The sequence below is a fragment of the Canis aureus genome, chromosome 35 (genome assembly GCF_053574225.1).
Source record: "Canis aureus isolate CA01 chromosome 35, VMU_Caureus_v.1.0, whole genome shotgun sequence".
NCBI classification, from domain to species: Eukaryota; Metazoa; Chordata; class Mammalia; order Carnivora; family Canidae; genus Canis; species Canis aureus.
This window is the reverse complement of record NC_135645.1, coordinates 18,846,018-18,865,918: the sequence shown is the minus strand read 5'-3', so window position 1 is coordinate 18,865,918 and position 19,901 is coordinate 18,846,018. Positions and strand designations below refer to the sequence as shown.

The 19,901-nt window shown below is 42.2% G+C and overlaps 1 long non-coding RNA gene across 1 annotated transcript in view; it reads left to right on the top strand.

The window, feature by feature from the left end:
- LOC144305436 (uncharacterized) overlaps positions 1-7,755 on the top strand; it is a 34,664-nt gene extending 26,909 nt beyond the window's left edge. The window contains exon 3 of the long non-coding RNA XR_013372459.1: positions 7,409-7,755. This is a non-coding gene — a long non-coding RNA (uncharacterized LOC144305436). The remainder of the gene's footprint in view (positions 1-7,408) is intronic.
- Positions 7,756-19,901: the final 12,146 nt, after the last annotated feature.

Here is a 19,901-nt window from a genome sequence, read left to right as displayed (position 1 = left end):
AGAATATTTTTTTGGTGATTAGGCAGTTTGGCTATGTGATTTTTTTCTGGAATTCCTAAAGAAGCCTAATTTTCAGTTCATCCACTCCAACCACATCCTCTTACCTCTGTAGAGGTGTTCTACAGAGGTGGCTGTGCCAACAACACACTCTATTGCATTTTAGTGACTAGAAAAGACAAATTCAGAGGAAAGCTTATATAAAGAAATTGGATCCACAGGCTGATCCCAGCCACCCCTCCCAAACTGGTGGTTATCTCCACCACCACCATCATCCCCTACCACCCTCCCTAAAAGATGAGAGGTTAGTTCCCTGGAGAAATCAAACTCGAAGGCTTCAGACATAAGTAAGGTGTAGGAGGTAGGAACACGGAGTGGACACGTGAAATTCCACAAGTGACTAGTAATCCCCAGCCCCCCTCTTCTAGAATGCCACAATCTAGGCTTAAATCCCCGCCCAGGGCAGTATATTAGAGGCTTCCTCTCCCTCCCAAAAACCCAATAGTCCCAAAGACACCACAAACTTGAAGGCTTCTAATGAAAAGGCTGAGTCCTCTCAGAATAAGGCATCAGCAGATAAGCCTTTCTGACCCAAGGCTTTCAATCAGTTTTCTATTGCCTCACTCTTAATATAAATAAACAGCCAAGTAACACCAGCCTTGAGAGAATCCTCTAACAGGAAAAATAAACAGGGCAAAGTATGGCTACCAAGGAAACAAAGACAACGCAGGATAGAATGAAGTGGTTTTTAAACCCTATCATTAACATTTTCTAAGAAATGAGTTTATATCAATAAGAAACAGAGTGCCATTGAAAAGGAACAATGGGAGACAAGAAGTTCCTTAACATTAAAAATAGGATAGCTAAAATTTAAAACAAATCAATGAAAGGAAAGGAGAAAGATCCTGTTGTGTGTTTCAAATAGTAAGCCTTTTTTTGGTTGTTTTTGGTAACCAAGAAAGTAAATACCTGTGAGATAATTAAAAAACACATACAACGGTCTCTGCCCCTCCCCCCTGCCACTGAGCTCCTGTGATGGAAGTACCAGGAATATCTTTTTTCCTATTATTTGGTCTTTGACCTGAGTTCCTGACACAGGGTTCAAAATAGCCTTTAATTTCCTGGGTGATGCAAATGTCTTTGGTTCAGAGGAGCTTCTGGATGGCTCCTGGATGGGAACTGGTTGCTAGAAAACCACACCATGACTAGAAGCTTAGTTTTTAACCCCTAACCCCTCATTCCCTAGAAGGGGAGAAGAGCTGAGAATAGAATTAATAACTGATGAACCTACGTGATGAAGCCTCCACAAAAATCCCAATAGTAGGGTGACTGGGTGGCTCACTCAGTTAAGCATCCTCCCGACTCTTGGTTTTGGCTCAGGTCATGATCTCAGGATCATGGGATGGAGCCCCAAGCCCCGCACTGGGGTCTGCGATCAGCTCAGAATCTGCTTCCCCCTCTCCCTTCCCGGGCGCCCCTCCCTATGCTCGCACACATGTGTGTGCTCGCTCACTCTCTTTCGAAAATAAATAAATAAAATCTTTTTTTAAAAAAATCCTGATAGTATGGTGTTTGGAGAGCTTTTTAATTGGTGAATACATCTATGTACAAGGAAGGTATACACCAACCGCACAAGGACAGAAGCTCCTGTGCTTGGGACCCTCCCAGACCTACCCTAACAAATTAATCAAACCCAGGAAGGAGGTAATGGGAACCTCTGGTTTATAGACTATGGGGCAGAAGCACAGGAGACAAACTGAACTTGCACTTGGCATCTGCAGTGGGGTGGAACAGTCCTGTGGGACTGAGCCCTTAACCTGTGGGATATGAAGCTATCTCCTGGTAGATAGGTATCAGAATTGAGTTAAACTGTAGGGCACCCTGACAATATTGTAGAAAATTGCTTGGTGGGGAACAACCCCACATATTTGGGGACCAGAAGTGTGATCAGTCATGTGAGAGTAAAGGAGAAACATGGAGGTAGGCTAGGGGGTTTTCCCAAGTAATACCCCACTCTATCCATCTCTATCAGCTACACATTTCATATGTTATAGGAAGAGATCCTTAGGACAACAGATTGTATACCCATAATTTTGATTTGTAGTTCTCAGACTCATGTGACAAATGAAATTCTTAAGAAAATATCCTGTAATTAATTCTGTATGCTTAATTGTATACAACTGTAAACTTCTGGAAAACAGAAGTCAATTTTCTTTGGTTTATACCGAGCATTCACAGCACCCAGTACATTTTGGGGCATAAATGTGTGCTTTAAGAAATCCTTTTTTGAAAAAACACTGAAATAATCCAAACATCTCTAAATCTCTTGGGAGAGAAGAAACAGGGGAGAAATGTTCAAACGAGGGTTAAATATACAAATGGTGGATCTATTAAAAGAACAAGAAAAATCATCACTACTTTTGAGTTAAATAATGGCAGTTAATTTGATGAGGAAAAGTAATACATTTTATTTCAAGGTGAAAACAACAGAAACATTTCACTTATACAATCAGCAAAGTATTCATGATACTCACTAGATAGAGCATTAAGATAAATGCCCTGAATGTTTTTTCTAGTACAGTACAACGAATCTTTATCAATGGCCTACCATGTGTTTAACACTGTGCTAGATGTGTCTGAGCTACAGATGCAGATGTATTCTCTTCAAATGGCACAAACTGTAGCAGGATCATATTAAAGTAGAATATGGAAATCCCAGGATGCCTGGGTGGCTCAGTGTTTGAGTGTCTGCCTTTGGCTCAGGTTGTGATCCTGGGGTCCTGGGATCAAATCCCACATCAGGCTCCCCTCAGAGAGTCTGCTCCTCCCTCTGCCTATATTTCTGCCTCTCTCTGTGTGTTTTTCATGAATAAATGAACAAAATCTTTTTTAAAAAATGGAATATGGTAATACGTTGGAGGATATGCAGATAAATTTCAGCCTGAAGGAAAAATTGAGTTGGAACAGAATTTTAGAAGAAGTCAACGTAAATGTTCTTGAAAAACAAATACAGAAAACTAAGGGGAAAACAATATTCTGAACTATGGTGATAAACCATCCCTATTTGCCTGGGAATGAGCTGCTGCCTGGCAAAGAGGAGACTTTAGGGCTAAACCTAGGTAAATTCTAGACACACTGGAACAGTTGTTTATCCAATTATAAGCAGATGGAACAACCTCATTGAAAGGTAAAAGAAAATATAGATATTTGGAGACCTAAGGAATTCCAGAATTCCAGAGTGTACATACAGGAGGCAAGCAGTAAACAAAATTTGAGGGAGCTAATCTTTCCAAGGGGCACTGTGTGCCATACAAAGGAATTTGGAGTATAATTCTAAATCAATGGAGAACCACTGATGGGTTTTGCTGAAAGGCGTGAAATGTTCTGATTTGTCTTTGGAAGGATCATTACGACTGCCCTGTGGAAGATAAATCAGAAAACTAAGACAAGGGGGAAGTAAACTGGTTAGGAAACTGCTATATCAACTCATGGGGGGAAAAAAAGGCAAAAAAGAAATATGGCAGCTTTACCAAAAATAGATAAATTCCAGATATTTAGGCAATTGAAACAATAGGATTTAAACACTTACATATGAAGGATCAATAATGACTCCCATGTTTCTGGTTTAATAGCTCAATAGATGGAAGCTTCATTCATCAAGAATGGAAATAAAAAAGAACAGGCTTTAAGGTAGAGAGACACTTGGGGAGGGGAAGATAATGAATTCCACTTGATTTGTTGAATGCAGCAGTCCCATAGAGGATCCTAATCAAAGCAGCAGCAAGTGAATATTTTCAGTATAGTTCTTGAACCCATGACTAGGCTCTGATACAGAGACCAATAGAAACTCCAAGCTAGAGTGGTATCAGGGAACAAGGGAGGGAAGAGTTTTAAGAAGGAAATGATGGGTCAATTTCAAAAGCTGCAGAGAGATCAAAATAATAAGTCTGAAATGTGTCAAAAGATCTTGGTGATTTGGAGCAAATTAGAGACCTTTTCCAGAGCTGGCTTAGCGTGGAGATGGTGACTAAAACTTCACAAGAGTGAGTAAAAATGTCAGAGAGTAGAGAAAGAAATTATAGGCTAATCTTTCAAGAAGCCTGGCTAAAATAATACAACAGTCGGCTCCTGCCTCCAAAAAGTGACATTCTGTTGGAAATTAAGAATCATCTAGACTCTGCCAACAAACTCAGCATTTTTAGGCATTCCCCAACACTCTATCATACTTGTGGCTGTAAAATCCTATGTCAATAAAATGTGTTTAATGACAGACCCCTCCCAAAAAATCCATCAATTTTGCATTTAAAAGTATTATAAATCAAGTTTATGTTTAGTTGAAGCTTCAACTTTGCTAAGAAAAAAACTGACATTACTTACGGGGTCTCCTCAGCAGTGAGAACTGGTTTCAACTACTGAAAACAGTCCATGAGCAACTCTAGAGGCAAAAATGAATTTTGCAAGTGATTTGTGCAGCTTAAGGTCCTAAAAATTTTTACAGTACAATAAACTCTTTGGAGTTCTAGTCAAAAAACAAACTGCAATGTGTAAAAATTGAAACAACCGCCCTTTATTTCTCGAGATGGCAACTCTAAGATTTTTCTCCAACCTAAGTCATCAGAATTATACTTTTGGTAAATTGTCCCCAAATCTGCCCTTATAATAATTACAGAAATCTGAGTAGACTCAGGTATGCAATGATAACAAACAACCCCAAATTTTCAATGATTTAAAGGGAAAAGATTTACTTCTTATATTACAAATCCGTAACAGGTGAACTGGGCATTCTGCTCTTCTTTGCCATTCAGAAACACAGACTCACAGAACAGCCACCATTTCAAATATCACAGAGCAAAAAGCCTTGCAATCAACCAGAGTAACAAATGTCATCTTTGCTCCTAAATTTTAGCTAGACCTAGTCACGTGGTCCAAACCTAACAATAAAAGGACCATGGAATTACGGAATTCGGTCCCACCATGCACCCAAAAGGTGAAGACACTGACACACTGGGAGAACTTTGTTAACGATTACCACACATATTACTACTGATGAGATTCACATCGTCCCACAAAACGTACCACACACGCACAAACACACATATGTATGTGTGTATGTACATGTATTAATGAAAAATGTATGGTATATTTTCAAGTTTTATGAGTCCTGGGTGTAGACCACCCTGGAGTATTGTTTCTGTCACCACACCAACATGTTACCATGTAATCTACTCAGATGTCCTAATCAACCAGAAACTCTCAAGAAATCCAATACAGAGTTTTAAATATTACTCTAAATGGGGTTATTTGCACACAGCCGAAGAATAATCATGCCCAAGGAAATATCATGTCTTTTTAAAGTATGTAACAGAAAAATAAAATTATTTTCTATAAGGATAATTAGATACCATGCTGTTCAGAAGATGCAATTTCTACATTTCACTGGCAAATGAGTACCCTTCTTTAATATGGGCTAATCAGGATTTATTCTTCACTCGGGAAGACAGAAAGAGAAGGGAATGTTTTCATGGGCTGCTACTGCCACAAGCCTTCTCCCCGAACAATTCCCTCTGGCTATGGTTTTAATTGATTGGCTCCTTTCCAGACATCTTTACATTATTCAGTGAAGCAGAAGAAGAAAGGCAATGTTTTGACCTTGACCTTATAGTAAGAATCTTTACAAGTTTTTTTTTCCTACGCCTGTTGCTTCCCAAAGCCAGACGAGCTTTGTTTTGCTGCAAGGAGATTATTTCTTCAATAAATTCAGAATTGTTAGCAGCCTACACATTAATTATAAAATGAAATTATTAACGGCACATTTGGAAATTGTGTTTGTATGCTCATACCAATATTGTTTGTATAACACATTTTTTCTGTGCAACTCCTCCCAATCTCTCTTGTTCTATCATCCTATTCACAAATGACTTTTGTAGCACCTAAGTCCCACTGGTAGTTCTATGGTAACACTGGTTTCCCCTTACTAATTTATTCAGAGCCAGTGAGTACAAAGCAAAAACCTACCTTTTAGAACAAAGCTTCTTTGTTGTGTCGGTTTTTTTCTTTCTAAACCAGGACACTTCTCTGAGCATCTCAAAAGAACAAGTTTCTAGAGTCAGTTTTCCCTCTTTTTTTGAACCTGTTAACTCAATCAGTTCTCCCCTTAGCTGCCCCTTTGGTACTAGATGTTTGTGGTACTTGAATTCTTATGGATCCAGGCATAGTCTAAGTTTGTATCAATCCCTCAAGCTAACAATGAATACATGATTTGACCAGGTAGTTCTTCTTAAGGGTAGACTTGTTTTCAGAGTAAAGCAAAAATAGCCAAAATTAATTCCTGACCCCAATATTAAAAAGTTAAATAGGTCTGTTCTCCATGTGCAAGTATTCACATGCGGTGATGCTAATTAAGCCTAAACTTCAGGACCTTTCATTTGCCCAAGGTCCAAAGAAAATCCCTATCACTGATGAATTCATAATATTTATTTTTTTCCTTAAAGAGGGGCCTATAGCTGTTATCAGCTTCAAGTCCCACAAAATCTGGATCTATCCTATATGTCCTGTTAAAATGAGATCCAACTCCTTCTTGGCTATCGCAAAACAGATAAAAAGAAATAGTCGAAGAAAGAGGTTTTTCTCATTTTTGAAAGAATAGTATGTAAAAAATTATGGGTATGTGCCAATGCCTGAGAATAAGGTGATCAAATTAATAAACCCAAGTGTTAAAAGAGTAGAATATTTTAAAGAAGTAGTTGCCATGGAAACTGGCACAACAAAAATTATTATACATACAGACGAACTGAATTCATTCGTATTGCTTTTAGAGTCAATAGGCGGCAAATTCCCTCTTCTTTTTTTCTACCTTTCATGTTGACTTTAAGGATTGCAAATGTTTCTAATAACAGCAACCCCTTGAAGGTTAAAGCTCAGCCAGACCCGCACTAGTCAAAGCAGCAGGAACAGCTTTAGAGAAATCACAAAGACAGAATTCTCGCAATAAAACTCAATGTCTACACGGCGGTAACCTCTAAAACAGCAGCTTATAACTTTGGGGGTCAAGAGGCTCCCTCTGAAACTTTAATGTACACTGTGGATGCCCCACCCAGAAAAATGCATGTTCATATTGATGCATATAATTTCAGGGATTCTTGGACCTTAGTTCATCATGTCCATAGAACTTGGCTAACAAACCCTTGCTTTATCATCTAGAAATTATCATTTATTCCTTGGTTTCAACAGAAATGTTATCTAGTGACCGTATCAATATCTTGGTTATTTATATATGAAAGACACACCTTCCCTCTAAATAACTTATTATATATCTCACTGCAAACAATCCCAACATGTGGCTGTGACCCAGACTTTCAATTTAATTTATTTGTTAACTGAAAGCAAGAATCTCTTTGGTTTTTCATTGTAGGAACTCAGTCCTGTAACGGAAGTGAGGCCGGAAGAAAGAGAACAGGGCAGGAGAGGCACAGAACGTAACAAGATTCACGCTGCCCAGAGCTGGGAGGAAAAGCAATACTGCCAAGACCAGCCTGCCTCATCAGACCTCTTTGATGTGTGTTTTGGGATCCCTGTATTGAATGAAACTTTGGAAGTTTTCATGGATGCTGGAAGCAAGAAGGTAAGGAATAAAAAGCTCGATTCAGTAAATTTAATTCTGTGGTCAGGGCTTCATCTCCCTCCTCACTGGGCTGCAACCACCTTCCTAGTCTCATCAGTGAGCAGTGAAGAGAGCCACATCCTGGAATGGGTCCATGTTCTATCAAGAAGGATCTAGGTGGGTTCTTCCCCCCCAGCTGGCACATCGTGTCCTCTATCCAGGTGTTTGCCTGGTTTCTATCCTGAGGGGTGTAAGTGCTGATGCTGCTGGATAGGGGCTGACCTTATTCTCTCACCCTGCCCTACTGTTCTCATGATTTTTTTTAAAGATTTTATTTATTTATTCATGAAAGACAGAGAGAGAGAGAGAGAGAGAGAGAGAGAGGCAGAGACACAGGCAGAGGGAGAAGCAGGCCCCATGCAGGGAGCCCGACGTGGGACTCGATCCCTGGACTCCAGGGTAACTCCCTGGGCCGAAGGCAGGCACTAAACTGCTGAGCCACCCAGGGATCCCCCTCATGATTTTTTTTTTTAATTTATTCCTTTCCTTGACTCTTTCTACAATAATTATGTCTCTTTGCTCCCCCCAAGTTAGTGTCTTCTGTGTTTTGGATTCTAACTCCGCTGTGTGCCCTGATACTTAAATGCCTACTTGATTTCAGTCCACCCCTTTGTCTGACTCCCAGCGGTACCGGCATGTGGACTGAAGCACTTGGTCTCATTCCACACACCCAGGGGCACAGGCCCGCTCACCCGCATACACAGCCACCCTCAGGCCCTTGCTCTCACACACTCACTCACTCACATCCAGTCCTGCCATTGACAGTCACTCAGCCCCCCTCAGGCTTACTCACCATCATCCACAACAGCCCCATTCATTCACATTCCTGCTCACTGCCATAGCATCCGACTCCTACTCCTCTGCACTCATACTAGTCGGCCCACCGACTTCCATCCAGTCTTGCTCAGGCTCACTCGGCCCCCACACTCACACTCAGGCTAGTCAGCTCACTCAGTCATGCAGTCACTCACTCATACGTGGTCCCTCTCCCTCATACATTTGCCATCCTGCACACTCAGGACAGAGCCGCATTCATATTCCGCGCCATTTATACTCTTCATAGTCACACACGCGGCCATACCTTGTCACAAGATGCTCCAGTTCACACCCAGTCACATTCAGTCTGACTCACACCTAGTCCCACGCCGTCTCACTCACATTTAGTCCCACGCAGTCCCACGCACACCTAGTCCCACTCAGTCCCACTCCTACCTAGTCTCACACAGTCCCACTCACACCTAGTCCCACTCAGTCCCACTCACACCTACTCCCACTCAGTCCCACTCACATCTAGTCCCACTCAGTCCCACTCACATCTTGTCCCATGCAGTCCCACTCACACCTAGTCCCACTCAGTCACACTCACACCTAGTCTCATACAGTCCTCACACTTGGTCCCATGCTATCCTACTCACTCTTAGTCATTTGCTGTCACATTCACCTAACCTCATTAGCAGAGTCTCTCTCCTCTGCATGCACTTGCACTTGCTCAACTGCAGCACTCCTACAGACTTTCCTCATCATACACAAGCTGTCATTGTCCAGGCTCCTGGAACAATATATCATAAACGCAGTGAACTCATAACAATAAACATTTATTTCTCACAGTTTTGGGAGTTAGGAGTCCAAATAAAGATGCCAGTAGATTTGGTGTCTGGTGAGATTCCTCTTCCTGGTTCATAAATGGTGTTTTTTGCTGGGTCTTCACATGGTAAAAGGGTGAGAAATCTCTCTGGAGTCCCTTTTACGGGTCACTAATCCATTCATGAGAGATTAAGCATTTCCTAAAGAACCCACCATCACATTAAGGATTTAGTTTCAACATACGAATTGGGTGGGGGGCACAAACATTCAGTCTATAGCACAAGTATACTCATACACTCACACCTCGTCCCTGAACTTAGGTAGAGAAACATCCAACCCTCTTCACACATGCACTCATCCACACTCACTTGCAGGCTCATGCCTGTGGGCACACATGCCAAGTCACACACATACAAACAGACACGTACACATACTGCCAACTCCCACTACACACAAGTTCACATGCTGAGTCCCACCGACTCATACACAAACACGCAGTGCCACTCCCTCACACCGAATCCCACAGAACCGAGTCTACCCTCCCTTTCCACATTCAGTCACAGCTTCACTCACCTACCTTCCCTCTCCCCACTCTCACTGACATCCATACTCAAAATCATTCACTCCTCCAGTGGCTTCTCAACCAAAGGGCTGCTGCACTCAAGAATATTTTTTCTTCCCCAAGGGTTATTTTTTTTCACTAACCAATAGCAAAGAATGGCACAGTAATATGGTCTCCTCTTTTTTCTAAGGTTTGGAGTGGTAACCCTTTTTATTTAGGTGCTAAAGGAACAGGGCTACCTGTCCTGAGAGAAGGGCACTTTAGGTTCTGAATGACTTGAGAAGCTTCCTCGGGATAAAGTTGAATTCAGTTAGGAAAACAACACCCACACTGTAGTTCAAAAGAAAAAACTAAATGCAGGGAACTGGTTCACAAAGGAGCTTGAAGCACTAAAGAGTTTTCAGGTCACTGTGAGGCAATGCTAGAGATACCAATTATAGAAAGCCACTATCACCCTTCAGGCTGGAAAGTCAATGGGAAGAAGTAGTATATTAGTCAGGGTTCTACAGACAAATAGAATCTAAGAGGGAGGGAGATGGGAAGAAGAATGAGAGAGAGCAAGAAAGAGAAAGAGAGAGATTGTAAGGAAGTACTAGATCATGTAATTGTTAGGCCTGACAAGTTGGAAATTTAAAGGGCTGGCTGGTGGCCTGGAAGATTTGATATTTTAGGCTTTAGGCAGAATTACTTCTTCTCAGTCTTTGCTCGTAAGGCCTTCAACTGATTGGATGAAGCCCACTCACATTTGGAAGGGCAATCTGCTTTTACTTAAAGTCAACTGATGGTACATGTTAATGACCTCCACAGATACCTTCACAGCCACAGCTGGTATGTGACCTAACAGCTGGGCGCCACAGCCTAGCCCAGAGGACGTGTTAAGTTTACCATCATAGGTGATGTTATAGGAGCTCAGGGTGGAGGTCACTAGCAAGAGCTGTCTGCAGAGGCGACACAGCCAGTTTGGGACACTGATCCCAGGAGAAGGAAAAAGTTGCAGTTGTTCTCTCTTCCTGCTCTCCAGTCCACTCCAGTGCCTCACACTGGCCTGACCTAAACTGCAACTAGTTGGCTAGAGATCTAGGAAATGTCATTTGCTAGAGTCAACACCCTCAGAGTACAGGAAAGAAGGGAAGTGTAGGAGTAGGACTAAGGGTATCAGGAAGGACTAGCATAGTAGGAATATGAGTTTGAGGTCTGTGAAGTATCTGATTTCTGAAACCAGATGCCATTTTACCCAGGAAGGACATGTGTATATGAATTAAAAACATTCACAAACTCAACATAAAGCAACCTCAACCATGTTCTTTTCAGAAGACTGGAACTACCTACCCTCAAAGAACCCATGGGGCCTGGGTTACAAAAAGGCTGTGTGGTACCTGGAAGCAATGGTATTGGAGGGCCAACCAGACTCCACTTCTCTCTAAGCCTGAGTTATAGGAGGACAGACATGCTTTTAAACCAAATACACCTCCTATGGGGCCCATCCTTGATTTCACTAGCAACTGGGTGAAATGATCCCTCAAAATTACCATTCTCCCAGTGCCCATCAGAATGCCAGGAATACAGAGGATATACAACAAAAACTGGAAGAATGACTTCTTGCAAGTTTTGTTTTATTTTTTGTTTTTAATTTTATTTTATGGCAAGATGCTTGCTCAGGGCTCTCCAGTGATTCTATTATCTTCCCAATCATTCTGGGAAGACTAGTCCTTAGAGTCATATTTATGAACCCATGTCCTGTAGTTTTGTCTTGATGAGGTAAAGATCTCTTTTTACCATTAAAATGTCTTTTCCAAAAGAGAGACTTAATTATGCTGTTAACTACACAGTCACATTTATCTTCAGGTAAATAAATGTAAATAGGACATTAGAGGCCAACCGAGGAGAATTTCTTCTCCTTCAAACACTCCAGAAGCAGTAGAAAAGAAAGCAGCAGAATTTTACAGTTGATAGGGAACCCAATTTTCTATGCAATGCAGAAATCATTTATAGAGGGGGGCGCCTGACTGGCTCAGTTGGAAAAGCATGCAACTCTTGATCTGGAGGTCATGAGTTGAAGCCCCACATTGAATGTCGAGATTACCTAAAAATAAATAAACTTTAAAAAAGGAAATTTCATATTCATATAGGATCTCAGAAAGTGTTCATCTGTCCCTTCATAAAACTCAAGATTCAATTTTTTAATTCATATAATTCAAAAAATAGTTGAGGACCTACTATCTACGGGTACTCAAAGTGCCAACATATTGAGGTGAATATGAAGAACAAGTTCCCCTTCTCATAAAGATGTCATTCTAGTGATGGGAGGTGAAAAGAGAAAGAGAAAAAAGCAAAAAAAAAAAAAAAAAAAAAAAAAAGGAAAGTAATTTCAGATCATGATAAATGCTCAGGATGAGGTTGGGACATACTCTTGGTGAAAGCTAAATGGAGACTGAAAAAGGAGAGGTAATACCAATCTTCACGGGAAGACGATCCAAGGCAAATGTGATAGCCCTGAGATGGGAATAAGCTTGGTATGTTAAAGTGAAAGAATACCAGAAAGCCATAGAGCAAGTCTCCACTGGAGTATTAGAAAGGTGTAGGGTCACTTGTCACATGATAGCCTGGCAGGGTTGTTGCTATTTCATGAACAGGGGCCAGGAATCCTAAATATCTAGCACTATTCAAAGTGGTCCTGCTCCAGAAATAATTTTCCCACCGAAAAACACCAGTACCTTCTTTGAGTAATCCTGGCAAACAGCAGTGAGTGCAAGAGAAATGGATAAAGGGGAGATCAAGGAGCTAGATTGAGGGTACATCAGAAGGGCTTGGGATCACAGCAAGAGTGAAGAAGTGTAACCAAGGTCATTAAATGCCCAGTAAACAAGTAAATGTTTTAGAAAGTCCTAGAGATAGGAAGCAATAACATCTTTATACAACACTGTTCCACCACAGAGTCCTGATTTATAGGATCCCTTCTATACTTTAATTGAGTCTGACTCTTTGTAATTTCCACTTAAATTCCTACTACCACAGAAGGAAGCCCCAGAAATTTACTTCTTGGTCAAAATCTCCACCTTCAGACTCCATTACACCCGGTCTGAGGCCAGTTCTATAACCATTAGAGCAGATTCTACAATTCACAGGTCCATATCTCAAGTGAAAATGAAATCTGTCTTTTCCATTTCTTTGTTATTCCCACTTCCTCCTTGTCCCTAGCTCTTCTTAGTAACTGGCTGCTAGGGCTCAGTCCCCATGTTCTAGTCTAGATGATTACTTCTATTTGGATAGAGGACCTGCAACTGATAATGGCCAGGAGCCCTCATTCTCCAAAGACCGAACCCTACTTGGTTTGTGCCCATACTTCCAGCATTCAAATCCTGGCATGAACCCTAGGCCCATAGCAGATGTTCTACTACTTCCAAACAGACTTTGCTAATGCCCACCATATGGCTACTTGGCTGCATTTCCATGCATCATCTTGTTGCCGACATGTCTGTGTTCACACTATGCCCATCTGCTAAGACACCCATAAGGGAAGAAGACCACTGTACAAGAGCAGTGACTTGGGAGTCAAATCTGAGTGTGAGTCTGATGCCATAGTTGACTAACTGTGGAATTCTTTTCAATCTCTTAGAGTCTTTGTTTCCTAAAGCACTGATGATGGTGATGATAGTGATGATAGTACCTCAAAGTTCTGTAATAAGTAACTGAGCATGATTGGGTCTTCAATTGCAGCTATTGTTATCATCTTTAAAATCATTGCTGGGCATAGGGGGGATAAGGGCAGAAGGAGAGGAAAAGAAAGAATCTTAAACAGACTCCACACCCAGTATGGAGCCCAACATGGAACTCCATCTCACAACCCTAAGATCATGGTCTGAGCTGAAACCAAGAGTTGGGACACTCAACCGACTGAGCCCCCAGGCATTCTGGGCCTTTCAAATAAAGGCCAAAAGCTTACACCTATCACCAGACACACTGGATTCTGTACCCTCGTTGCCCTTTTGCCTCCCTAAACCCCTGCTCCATGGTAATGAGTGCACCCGTTTACTGGTTCTGGTCCCATCATGAAAAAAACTGCGCTATAGGCAGGACTCCAAATCAGTGTAGCTACTGAGTTAACCAAGTCACAAAAGACTATAGAGCAGGAAGGGGTGGGTGTACACAGGAAGAGGTAGAGGCATAGAGGTATTCTTGGAATGCCAAAAAGGTAGGGCAATTGCTGAGGATAAGGCTAAATGGAGGATTGAGACAGGAGAAAATAGCAGGGAGTGGGAAGAGAGAACAAAGGAACTCTTATCCTCAATTATCCTGACAGTTCTGGGCTTGGCCTACATTAGCAGAGTCTTTGTTTAGATGTTCATTTTGCTTTGGCGGTAGAGGCCCCTCCTGGTGGGATTGCGGGGGGTTTGATAACCCATCGTCCCACTGCTCTCTCCCGTGGTTTTAACTGATGGGGAGGAAGGGAAGGACTCAGTACAATTAGGTTCCTTCCATACAACACAGCTGCTTTTCTTCATAGAGATCTACTTTTGACAAGTAATTTATGTTGCTTTCAATTACTATGGGCTGTTACGGGGGTACGGGGGAGGAAAGGACTGGAGACGAGATTGCTGGGAGTGTTCTGAGGTCGCTTGTTGTAACAGGTGGCCTGAAGAAGTGCTGACTTGAAGCGGGGCCACAGCTGCTCTCAGCTGGCTTGACTGATGCAGAAGCCTAACTGGAGCCGGACCACGCACAATCCAGGTGCACTACGGGAACAGCTGTCTCTATTTTAATTGGGGGAAGGAAGTGGCACAGATTTGAAAAATAATATTGTAAGAACCAGAGTGCAAAGGGGTGGCTTGATTCCCCTCCATTTTTTTTATTTGCTATAAATAGTTTATTTTAAAAAAAATACTGAGTGAATTATGGTGTCTCTTTAGAGGGTTTTCACCAGTGCTGATGGCCAACGCTTCTCAGATTTTACTGTGCTCATAAATCACCTGGGAACCTTGTTAAATTTCAAATTCAGATTCAGTAGGTCTGGGATGTGCCTGAGACTCTGCATTTCTAACAAGTTCCCCGCAATGCCAGGTCCATGGATGACACTGAGTAACAACATTGTCAACTACACAGCACTTCGGGATAGAAGATTACTAAAAACATCGGGAAGCCGTCAAATGCTAGAAATGGACTATCAGCAGGAAATGAAAGTAAACTACATACTGATGAGATTCTAAAGGAAATTGAATGACTAAAGAGGTCATTAATATTAATAATCTAAAATTGCTCTTTTGACCTCTTAGACTCCTGATCATATACTGTGGGCTTAAAAGTACCCATTACAATTGTATCAGAAATGGCTTAGCATATGAATATTTCAATTTCTGAGAAATTTAACTACAGCTTTTTTTTTTATTACTCTAACCATACAATCAAGCAACCAAAGGACTCTTTAAATTATTGAATTCTGCAATTTAACTATAAGCAAAGTTTTGGAAAGGCTTTTCCTCCACTTTGGCAAAATGCTTGGTTCTGATGCCAAAGTCAGTAAAAAAAAAAAAAAAAAAGGACCAATATTAGTGAGAATGCACAGCATGGAGAAAACTGGGAGCAGAGACCACTGCAAATGATTCACTGCATGTGCCACAGCTGACAGGAGAATAACATCTGGCAATATTAAGCCAAGGTGCTTTCAATCTTCTCCTGTCTCCCATTATGAAATTTCACTATCACTGCTCTGTAAAAGAGAAGATGTAAAGAGAAAGCTGCCATGAGTCAGGAGGAGGAACATAATTGTCAGGCACTGCACCCCAGGGAGTTTGTGAGAGGAAGAAAGCAAGAGCAAACATTTGCCATGCCCTCCCTTCTGGCCAGTGAGGGAGCCAGGTTAAAGAATGGAGGGTCAAAGAGCAATACAGAGAACTGGGGGTTGCCAATGGGGAGACTGATGATGGATGGGCAAAAATAGGTGAAGGGGAGTGGGAGGTACAGCTTCCAGTCACGGAGTGAATAAGTCACCAGGAACAAAAGACACAACATAGGGAAGACAGTGGAAACACCATGGTGTGGCCTGGTGACAGATGGTAGCCACACTAGTGGTGAGCATAGCATAACATACAGAGTTGCCGAATCACCAAGCTGTACCCCTGAAGCTAACATAAGTAACATTGTGTGTCAGCTATCCACAAAAAAAAAAAAGTTTTAAAGAAAGAGATTGGGGATCACGCCAAACATCAGCTTGCTTTGACCTCACTTCTCCTGAGACAGAGACGTGATTTAATTGGCTGCCATCAAATCAACCTGGGGGGTGGCTCTTCCAAGGGAAGAGCTGGTGCAGTTGTTGTTGTTCACAGAGAGCCTGTGCCTGACTTTCTGGAGGCTTCCTCCGCTCCTAAGAGGCAGGGACAGTAGGTAGAGGTCTCCACGTGCATTGTGGAGGGACACCAGGCAGCTAATAATGCTGACTGGCGAGAGAGGTCAAATGGCCCAGAGACTAAAAGCACCAGGTAAGACCAGAGTTGAAAATCAAATTAGTTGCAAGCAGATTGCTGGAAGGCCCACAGGGCCATCAAAGGCAAGGGGAAGCTGGCTCTTCAGGATAATCCTCAAAAACATGACGGAGCAGAGAGACCTCAACCAGCCCTGCTCAGACCTTAGTGGCAAATAAGAAAAATTGCTAGCAGAGGAGGGGAGGCAGTACTGAGGCCCACTGTTCTTCCCCAGCACCATTGGACCAAAACACATCCACCTCCATATACCCCAATATTGTTCTGGAAAGAAAACACAAAGGGGTGGTAAAAATCTAAAAGACTAAAATTTTGGGATCCCTGGGCGGCGCAGCAGTTTGGCGCCTGCCTTTGGCCCAGGGTGCGATCCTGGAGACCTGGGATCAAATCCCACATCGGGCTCCCAGTGCATGGAGCCTGCTTCTCCCTCTGCCTGTGTCTCTGCCTCTCTCTCTCTCTCTCTCTGTGACTATCATAAAAAAAAAAAAAAGACTAAAATTTTATCTAATAAGAGTCTGCATAAGTTATTGCATTAAAATGGCTAAATTTAGGTGTTTTATTCCTACCCTCTCACTAACTAGACAGAGGGAGGTTCTTAGGGAAGGTCGAATCCACAGAAAATAAAGCTATTATTCCTTTGCTCTGCTCAGTGTAGTGTAAGCTTGATTCACAAGTCTGTTTCAGCCATAATGAATCATCACATTTTTTTGTATATTTATTTATTGGGAGTTCAATTTGCCAACATATAGCATATCACCCAGTGCTCATCCCGTCAAGTGCCCCCCTCAGTGCCCATCACCCAGTCACCCCGTCTCCCCGCCCACCTCCCCTTCCACTACCCCTTGTTCGTTTCCCAGAGTTAGGAGTCTCTCATGTTCCATCACCCTCTCTGATTTTTCCCACTCATTTTCCCTCCTTTCCCTTATATTCCCTTTCACTACTTTTTATATTCCCCAAATGAATGAAATCATATAATGTTTGTCCTTCTCCGATTGACTTACTTCACTCAGCATAATACCCTCCAGTTCCATCCACGTCAAAGCAAATGGTGGGTATTTGTCGTTTCTAATGGCTGAGGAATATTCCATTGTATACATAGACCACATCTTCTTTATCCATTCACCTGTCGATGGACACCGAGGCTCCTTCCACAGTTTGGCTATTGTGGACATTGCTGCTATAAACATCGGGGTGCAGGTGTCCCGGTGTTTCACTGCATCTGTATCTTTGAGGTAAATCCCCAGCAGTGCATTGCTGGATCGTAGGGTAGTTCTGTTTTTAACTCTTTGAGGAGCCTCCACACAGTTTTCCAGAGTGGCTGCACCAGTTCACATTCCCACCAACAGTGCAAGAGGGTTCCCCTTTCTCCACATCCTCTCCAACATTTGTTGTTTCCTGTCTTGTTAATTTTCCCCATTCTCACTGGTGTGAGGCGGTATCTCATTGTGGTTTTGATTTGTATTTCCCTGATGGCAAGTGATGCGGAGCATTTTCTCATGTGCGTGTTGGCCATGTCTTTGTCTTCTTTGGTGAAATTTCTGTTCATGTCTTTTGCCCACTTCATGATTGGATTGTTTGTTTCTTTGCTGTTGAGTTTAATAAGTTCTTTATAGATCTTGGATGGAAAAACATTCAATGCTCATGGATTGGAAGAATTAATATTGTGAAAATGTCAATGCTACCCAGGGCAATTTACATATCCAATGCAATCCCTATCCAAATACTATGGACTTTTCTTCAGAGAGTTGGAACAAATCGTCTTAAGATTTGTGTGGAATCAGAGAAGACCCCGAATAGCCAGGGGAATATAGAAAAAGAAAACCAGGGCCAGGGGCATCACAATGCTGGATTTCAAGGTGTACTACAAAGCTGTGGTCATCAAGTCAGTGTGGTACTGGCACAAAAACAGACACATAGATCAATGGAACAGAATAGAGAATCCACAAATGGACCCTCACCTTTATGGTCAACTAATATTCGACAAAGCAGGAAAGACTATCCACTGGAGAACGGACAGTCTCTTCAATAAATGGTGCTGGGAAAACTGGACAGCCACATGCAGAAGAATGAAACTAGACCATTCTCTTACACCAAACACCAAGATAAACTCAAAATGGATGAAAGATCTAAATGTGAGACAAGAATCCATCAAAATCCTAGAGGAGAACACAGGCAACACCCTTTTTGAACTTGGCCACAGCAACTTTTTGCAAGATACGTCTATGAAGGCAAGGGAAACAAAAGCAAAAATGAACTATTGGGACTTAATCAAGATAAAGAGCTTCTGCACAGCAAAAAAAAAAAAAAAAAAAAGTCAACAAAACTCAAAGACAACCTACAGAATGGGAGAAGATATTTGTGAATCATCACATTTGAGCAGCGGATTACCTCACTCTGAGGTGGAAACATGGAGATCTGCATCTCTGGTCTGTCCTTGTCCCTCCCCCAGGTCTGCTCGTCTGTGCACTATGCTCAAACCAAGGCCTCCCCACTGCTAATCATTAGAAACCTTCCAGCCCTGTGCATGAACACTCAGGAGTGGTCCCACAGCCTATGCTTATCCAGTCGGAGGCCACTCCAGGATTTGCCCTCGTTTTGAAAATTGGTGTGACTTTATTTCCTGCACATGTTCAGGAAAAAGATTCAAAAGAGTAGGAACTTTGGAAAGAGACTCCATATTGGATTCCGCTTTGGGCATGTATCATCCACCTGGCCATGAGCAAGCCACTTTTCCTTCAGAGACTCCTTCAAAAAAGTAGAGTTTGTAATACCTACTTATAGGACTTATAGGACTATTATAAGAATTAATTAATAATAAATCAATAAATAAGGGTCAAATTATGCTATCCCAATTATTCCATTGTGCCCACAGCTCTAAAATGGCCTATGCAACTGGGAGCATGTACGTCCACTCCTCACCCCACACAGAGTTTATTCCAAGACCCCACACATTTTCCTTTCTCCAAACAGGCAGATGCTTTCTTCTGCCATCCAGACCCAGGCTTCAGAACCCAAGGGTGGATATCTCCCTGATGGCAGACACTGTCAGCCCTCTCCGGGAACTTCCTCAGCCAAAGTCACACTCTTTTTCTGGAGGGTGCCCTTGTATCCAAAGACTGGTGGGTGCAGGGGAACAAAGGCCAATCCTATTGGCAATGCCAGCAACACTTCTGAAAGGTCATTCCAGCATCAGAGCAGGGCTGGCCAAGGGAAGCTTTGTGGTGACTGTATCACAGTCCATCTTCTCCCTCTGCTCTGTCCTATATCCCCACCTTCTTCCTATATCCTATAGGTATAGGATATCACAGTCCATCTTCTCCCTCTGCTCTTCCTATATCCCCACCTTTGGTATCCTATAGATACCAATCCTAAGAGCCCTCCTTCATAAACATCCTGCATGGTAATCTCTGCTTCAGAGTTGGCCTCCTGGGGACCCCATCTGGTGAAAATAACTTAGACCACATCCCCTGCTCAAAACCACTCACTGACCTATTATTGTTGACACTGTGTAATCATCTTAACACAAAATTTGGTAAAATAAACATTCATAACCCACTTCATCACTATTTTTGGACCACTGCTACGGGTCATAGTCAGGGTAATCCTTTAGTCCTTATCCTAAGGG